Source organism: Triticum aestivum, chromosome 5A (assembly GCF_018294505.1).
Source record: "Triticum aestivum cultivar Chinese Spring chromosome 5A, IWGSC CS RefSeq v2.1, whole genome shotgun sequence".
NCBI lineage: Eukaryota > Viridiplantae > Streptophyta > Magnoliopsida > Poales > Poaceae > Triticum > Triticum aestivum.
Window position 1 is genome coordinate 552,833,835 of NC_057806.1, and position 8,435 is coordinate 552,842,269.

At 45.0% G+C, this 8,435-nt stretch overlaps 1 pseudogene; it reads left to right on the plus strand.

Annotated features, from left to right (window-relative positions):
- The first annotated feature begins 890 nt into the window (after positions 1 to 890).
- LOC123109260 (uncharacterized) lies at positions 891 to 1,029 on the plus strand (annotated as a pseudogene).
- The last annotated feature ends 7,406 nt before the right edge of the window (positions 1,030 to 8,435 follow it).

Here is an 8,435-nt window from a genome sequence, read left to right on the forward strand (position 1 = left end):
TCGAGCATATTGTGTGTATGTTATTGAAATGCTTGGTATGTGTGGGATCTGACCATCTAGTTGTTTATCTTTAGTAGCCTCTCTTACGGGGAAATGTCTCCTAGTGTTTCCACCGAGCCATGGTAGCTTGCTACTGCTCCGGAACACTTAGGCTGGCCGGCATGTGTCCTTCTTCGTTCCTGTGTCTGTCCCTTCGGGGAAATGTCACGCGATGAATACCGGAGTCCTGTTAGCCCGCTACAGCCCGGTTCACCGGAGTCCTGCTAGCCCAGTGCTACAGCCTGGATTCACTCGCTGATGACCGACACGTTCGATGCTGGGTCATGGATGCCTGTCCCTGTAAGTCTGTGCCGCTTTGGGTTTACGACTAGCCATGTCAGCCCGGGCTCCTTATCATATGGATGCTAGCGACACTGTCATATACGTGTGCCAAAAGGCGCAAACGGTCCCGGGCAAAGGTAAGGCGACACCCGTGGGAATACCGTGCGTGAGGCCGCAAAGTGATATGAGGTGTTACATGCTAGATCGATGTGGCATTGAGTCGGGGTCCTGACACCGGCTCCGCCCATGACCATTGAGGTCACTGGGATGACGGCAAAACCAAGACCAAGGCGCCAAACCCGGAGTTCGGTGTGTGGTACGCGTGGGATCAGCAGGTTATCTCATACCTACTGACCACGCTGCCGCGTGAGATGGCCATCCAAGTGGCGACCTACCACACCGCAGCTGAGCTGTGGAACTTGGTGCAAGGGATGCTTGCGTCACACACCATGGCGCAGACCGTCAATGTCAGAATTGCCCTAGCCAATCTTCAGAAGGGCAACTCCACGATCATAGAGTATGTTGGTAAGGTCCGAACTCTGTGTGATGAATTAATTGCTTCAGGGAAGGCCTTGGACGAGGAAGAGGTGATCTCCCACATCCTCGCTGGACTCGATGAGGAGTTCGACCTGGTGGTGTCGGCCATGTGCTCTAGGGTCGAGCCTGTCAAGATCCCGGAGCTGTTCTCACAACTTCTGAGCTTTGAGACTCGCCTGAATCTTTGCGGCGGGTCATCTCAGTCGTCTGCAAATGTGGCGGCGCGTGGACGCGGCTTCAACAAGAACAACACCACCATCGACAACGGCGATCGCGGCGGTGGTCGCGGCTTCAACAACAAACCAGACGGCGGTGGAGATCATGGCCGTGGTGGTGACCACGGCCGTGGTCGCGGCAACCCAGGAGGCCACAGTGGAGGCAGGGGGAACTACAACAACAACTCCTCTGCCAAGCTGGTGTGCCAGATCTGTGGAAAAATTGGCCACCCTGCTTGGAAGTGCTGGAAGCACTATGACTCTTCATATCAGGGAGGAGAGTAGTGCTTGGCCAACATGGCTGCTCATCAGTATGGGGTTGACACCAACTAGTATCTGGACGGTGGTGCAACCGACCATATTACAAGCGATCTGGAGAAGCTGACCGTCCGGAAGAGGTACACGGGCAACGATGAGATTCATACTGCAAACGGATCAGGTATGTCCATTGATCATATTGGTTATGCAACTATTTCTACCCCATATCGCAATCTTCATCTAAAAGATGTTCTTCATGTTCCGGAGGCAACTAAAGATTTGATTTCTGCAAGTAAACTTGCTCTTGACAATAATACTATTGTTGAAATTCACCCTCATTTTTTCTCATCAAGGATCTGGAAATGAGGAAGGTTCTTCTTCGAGGCAGGGGTAGAAGAGGGCTCTATCCTGTCAAATACACCAGGGGAAATGTCCAGAAGCATGTGCTTAATGTCACCAAACCACCTCTGGATTGGTGGCATAGATGTCTAGGTCACCCTTCTTCCACTGTTGTTAGGAAGATTCTTAGTGAGAATAAGCTCCCGTGTGTCAATAATGATCGCAATAAGCATGTATGTGACGCCTGCCAAAAGGGAAAAAGTCACCAGTTACCTTATCCTCAATCCTTGAGTGAATCAAAATTTCCTTTGGAACTTGTTTTCTCTGATGTGTGGGGGCCTGCTATCGAAACAATTGGTAGAAATAAATACTATGTGAGTTTTATCGATGATTTTAGTAAATTCACATGGATCTATCTCATCAAGCACAAATCTGAAGTTTTTCAGAAATTCCATGACTTCCAAAACCTTGTTGAACGACGTTTTGATTGAAAGATTCTTGCTCTTCAAACAGATTGGGGAGGGGAGTACGAAAATTTGAACTCTTTCTTCACCAAAATTGGTATTTCACACCATGTATCATGCCCTCATGCGCTCCAGCAGAATGGGTCAGCTGAGCGCAAACACCGTCACATTGTTGAGGTTGGCCTCTCCTTGCTCGCTCAAGCCAGCTCTATGCCCTTGAAGTTTTGGGATGAGGCCTTCCTTGCCGCAACCTACTTGATCAATAGGGTTCCAAGTAAAGTCATAAATCATGAAACTCCCCTTACTAGATTATTTGGTGAAACTCCCAACTACTTTTCTCTTAGAATTTTTGGGTGTGCTTGTTGGCCCAATCTACGTCCTTACAACACACATAAACTTCAATTTCGATCAAAGCAATGTGCTTTCCTTGGTTACAGTAACATGCACAAAGGCTATAAGTGCCTTGATATCTCTACAGGACGTGTATACATTTCCAGGGATGTGGTGTTTGATGAAAATCTTTTTCACTTTGCGGCCCTTCATCCTAATGCCGGTGCTCGCCTAAGGGCTGAGATCCTTTTATTTCCTCCTGACCTACTTAATCCTACTAATCAAGGGGAAAAAATAGTTGATGATCATATGATTAATATGACTACTAATGGATCTGATGATGCAGGAAGCCGCAGTGAAAAAAATGCAGCAGAAAATGCAAGTTTTGGTCATGATTTTATGCAGCAGATACATCCAAACCGGCTTGGCTCGGAACACGGAGCAGATCCTCCTGCGCAGATCTCGAGAGATCTGGCGACGCTGCTGCATTTGGCGCGCGCACAGACTCAGAGGCGGAACCGCAGACTCCGGCCGGCGCATCCCCTCCACCTGATGCGGGCAGCCCATCCGCGGGTGACACATGGCCAGGCTCGCGGTCGGGTGCGCAGGCTGGTGCGGATGCGTCCAACACGTCACCGTCACCAAATGATGAGGAGGCGCAGACTCCCGGGCGTGTGTCTCCTGGACACGGTTCCGCCTCGCCGACTGGACCGACGTCGCTGTCTCGGGCGCATGTCTCCCCCGACAGGACAGAATCTGGGCTAATCCCCAGGCCCGGTTGCGTCCAGAACCGGCTGCAGGATCCTCTGTAGCGTCAGGATCTTCTGTGGCGGTTGAACCTGAGCGACCCAGTACACGGTCACAAAGAGGCATTTTCAAACCACTTGTTGCTAAAGATGGAACGGTCAGGTATGATAAAAATTTCAAAATGGTAAACTTTGTTGCTACTAGAGAACCCCATGATCTAGCTGAAGCATTAGATGATAAAAATTGGAAACGAGCTATGCATGTAGAGCATGATCCACTCATGCAAAACCAAACTTGGCATCTAGTCTCACCAAGGCAAGGCAGAAACATTATAGACTGCAAATGGGTATACAAAATTAAGAGAAATTATGATGGTACAATAGATAGATACAAAGCTAGACTAGTATCAAAGGGGTATAAACAACGTTATGGAATTGACTATGAAGACACTTTTAGTCCAGTAGTTAAGGCATCTACTATTAGACTTGTTCTGTCTATTGCTGTTTCTAGGGGATGGACTCTTCGCCAATTGGATGTACAGAATGCGTTCCTACATGGCATTCTCGAGGAAGAGGTGTACATGAAGCAACCACTTGGGTTTGTGGATGGCACCAAACCACAACATGTATGTAAGTTGGACAAAGCACTATATGGTCTGAAACAGGCACCCAGAGCTTGGTACTCAAGACTAAGCACAAAGCTTCTACAACTTGGTTTCCGACCCTCAAGGGGAGATACCTCTATGTTTTTCTTCAAGAATGAGAAGGTGATCGTTTATATGCTTATTTATGTAGATGATATAATTGTTGCTAGCTCCTCTCCACAAGCCACCTCAGCTTTACTTAAAAACTTGAAGAATGACTTTGCTCTCAAGGACTTGAGAGAATTACATTATTTCCTTGGCATAGAAGTAAAACAGGTACATGATGGTATACTGCTAACTCAGGAAAAATATGCCAAGGATATACTCAAGCGTGTAGGTATGAGAGACTGTAAACCCTCCAATACACCTTTGTCTACAACAGAAAAATTGTCATTGCATGAAGGAGGATTGTTGATTCCAAAAGAAGGGACTAAATATAGAAGTGTGATGGGTGCACTACAATATTTAATTTTGACAAGACCTGATATATCCTTCTCTGTTAACAAGGTCTGTCAATTTCTGCACTCCCCTACTTCACTACATTGGACAACAGTAAAAAGGATATTGAGATATATTCAAGGAAGTGTTGGTACATGACTCAAAATATGTAAATCACCCTCAACAACTGTAAGTGCCTTTTCTGATGCAGATTGGGCAGGGTGTCCTGATGACAGAAGGTCTATAGGTGGATTTGCTGTTTTCTTTGGTTCTAACCTTATATCCTAGAATGCAAAGAAACAGGCAACAATCTCTCGCTCTAGTACTGAAGCAGAATATAAATCCCTGGCAAATGCAACAGCTGAGGTAATGTGGATGGAAACTCTATTAGATGAGCTAGGAGTAAGAAGGTCAAGCACTTCTTGCTTATGGTGTGATAATCTTGGAGCAACGTATCTCTCAACTAATCCAGTGTTCCATGCAAAGACGAAACACATAGAGATTGACTTTCACTTTGTCAGAGAAAGGGTTGCTAGGAAATTGTTGGAAATCAGGTTTATCCCAACAGGAGACCAAGTGGCAGATGGTTTTACAAAGCCATTAGAGATTCGACAACTACAAGCTTTCAAGAACAATCTCAACCTTGACACGTTTAGATTGAGGGAGGATGTTAAATGATATGATTGTAGTTGTAACGTGACATATGTCACGGGTGTAGCTTGTGTGCGTAAGTTGTAACTTGGGTAGGTTGTTGGAGTTTAGAGATCCTTATCTTGTATAATCTTGGATGAGGGTCAAGCTAACACAAAAACCTGCCAACCGATTGTAATCTTGTTCCCTATTTAACACACACACGTCCCTGCCAGGAGGCATACGCTTCACCTCTTTTCTTTCACACATTGACCTTCCGCGGCGGCGATCTCCGACTCCAGCAGGTTTGTGATGGGATGAATAATTCTAGCCATGATAGGCATAGTAAATCTCGTAGGTAGAGGAGGAATACTACTCCTTCATGTCCTAACTCTCCTACTGGTATGATTATATGTGATGCCGGTCATGGAAAATTTTCAATTGTTGATGTTGGTAAGGGAAATAGTGGGGCTAGTTCTCCTAATTTGGGAGGAAATGGTGCTAATGAATTTTACTTTGAACAAGATGGTGTTCTTAGTAGTAAATCTGTTATGCATAAGCTGCAATTAGATCCCTATCCTCGCATTCCACCATTTTACATGGAAGGGAACTCAAAAATGTTGAGATTGACATTCCCAAAACTTGGAAAATTTTGCCGATAGAGGAAGGGATAGTAGCAAAGTTTTTAGGGATGGATTTTTGAAAAGATTTAGACCCTTCTTGAGAAAGAAAAGTGTTCACGGCGAGAAGCCCACTGGGCTGGTAGTGGGAGGGCACAATGTTGCTTCCTATACTTCTATGCACCTGATCCCATCCCTTACCATGATGATGATGAGGAGGACGAGAGTTTCCTGCCTTTCCCTGATCTAGGGTTAGACCTAATTAGGAAGGAGGCAATGCCCATTGATGGCAATCCTGGTCTAAATGGCAAGAGAGAAATCAAAACAACCTCAGTTACTAGTATCAACGCAACAGAGGTGGTAGGGAAGGTAGCTCCAATTTTAGTGGTGTAGGCTATAGAGGAAATTACAACAACCCTAGAGAAAATGAGACAAGTGCAAAAGGAGACTGCAAAATATTCAAAGTCAGTGGATAAACACGTTCGGAACTTGCATATCCAATCTAATTTGGTGCAATCTGAGCAAAGAGGTCAGATTCAAAGTGGGTTGCAAGCAGGCTCTGCCCCTGTCAGAATCAACATGTTTTAGAATGGATTTACCTCAGGAGGGGGTTGATACATCCATTTTGCATAACTATTTTTAGTACAAATTACTTTCTGTTAATGATGTTCTGCACATTATAGGACTATTCTTATGCATTTTCCCTCTTAATGTGCATATTTCACCAGGAGAGGAAAAATGCCGCAAAAGTTACAAAAAACACTAAAAGAAGAAATAGTGAAGAATTAATTTTTCTGAAGAAAAAATAAAATAAAATTTTCTCAGAAGCTTCTCATGGGAAGTATGCCAAGGGGCAGACAGACCCGACTGAGGGGGCCTATGGGGTGGCCACGCGGCCCCACCACATGACCTAGCCTATGGTCACACCAACAAGGCGTGTGAGGCCCATAGGCCAACTCCAGACTGCCTCTCAGTACCTTGGTCCTATATGCCCCCAAACCCTATATGGTGTTGGGAAACGTAGTAGAAAACAAAAAAAAATCGCCCTATGGTCAACCAAGAACACTATGAAGATGCATAGCAGGTTTACATTGTATCGTTACCAACTTCGAGTTGCAGTGGAAGAAGAGTTGGTGTAGATCGTTGATGAAGTCTCTCGAACCGTTCATGAACGATCCCTCAAGCCGAAGATCGAAGGCATGACCTATCTACAGATTGCAAGCATCTAGATGCTACTCTTTTAGCACTGCATCGGTTTTCCCTGAAGAGGAAGGGATGATGCAGCAAAGTAGCGTAAGTACTTCCCTCAGTTTTTGAGAACAAAGGTATCAATCCAGTAGGAGGCTACGCGCGAGTCCCTCGCACCTGCACAAAACAAATAAATCCTTGCAACCAACGCAAATAGGGGTTGTCAATCCCTATAGGGCCACTTACGAGAGTGAGATCTGATAGATATGATAAGATAATATTTTTTGGTATTTTTATGATAAAGATGCAAAGTAAAATAAAGGCAAAGTAAATAGCAAAGTAATTAACTAAGTAGTAGGAGATTGATATGATAAAGATAGACCCGGGGGCCATAGGTTTCACTAGTGGCTTCTCTCGAGAGCATAAGTATTCTACAGTGGGTGAACAAATTATTGTTGAGCAATTGATAGAATTGAGCATAGTTATGAGAATATCTAGGTATGATCATGTATATAGGCATTACGTCCGAGACAAGTAGACCGACTCCTGCCTGCATCTACTACTATTACTCCACTCATCGACCGCTATCCAGCATGCATCTAGAGTATTAAGTTAAAAATAGAGTAACGCCTTAAGTAAGATGATATGATGTAGAGGGATAGACTCATGCAATATGAAGAAAACCCCATCTTTTTATCCTCGATGGAAACAAATACAATACGTGCCTTACTGCCCTTACTGTCATCGGGAAAGGACACCGCAAGATTGAACCCAAAGCTAAGCACTTCTCCCATTGCAAGAAAGATCAATCTAGTAGGCCAAACCAAACTAATAATTCGAAGAGACTTGCAAAGATAACCAATCATACATAAAAGAATTCAGAGAAGATTCAAATATCATTCATAGATAGACTTGATCATAAACCCACAATTCATCGGTCTCAACAAACACACCGCAAAAAGAAAATTACATCGAATATATCTCCACAAGAGAGGGGGAGAACATTGTATTGAGATCCAAAAAGAGAGAAGAAGCCATCTAGCTACTAACTATGGACCCGTAGGTCTGAGGTAAACTACTCACATTTCATCGGAGGGGCTATGGTGTTGATGAAGAAGCTCTCCGTGATCGATGCCCCCTCTGGCGGAGCTCCGGAACAGGCCCCAAGATGGGATCTCGTGGATACAGAAAGTTACGGCGGTGGAATTAGGGTTTTGTCTCCGTCTCTGATCGTTTGGGGGTACGTGGGTATATATAGGAGGAAGAAGTACGTCGGTGGAGCAACAAGGGGCCCACGAGGGTGGAGGGCGCGCCTGGGGGGGTAGGCGCGCCCCCTACCTCGTGGCCTCCTGTTATGTGTCTTGACATAGGGTCCAAGTCTCTTGAGTTGTATTCGATGAGAAAATCACGTTCCCGAAGGTTTCATTCCGTTTGGACTCCGTTTGATATTCCTTTTCTTCGAAACCCTAAAACAGGCAAAAAATAGCAATTCTGGGCTGGGCCTCCGGTTAATAAGTTAGTCCCAAAAATAATATAAAAGTGGATAATAAAGCCCAATAATGTCCAAAATAGTAGACAATATAGCATGGAGCAATCAAAAATTATAGATACGTTGGAGACGTATCAAGCATCCCCAAGCTTAATTCCTGCTCGTCCTCGAGTAGGTAAATGATAAAAACAGAATTTTTGATGCGGAGTGCTACTT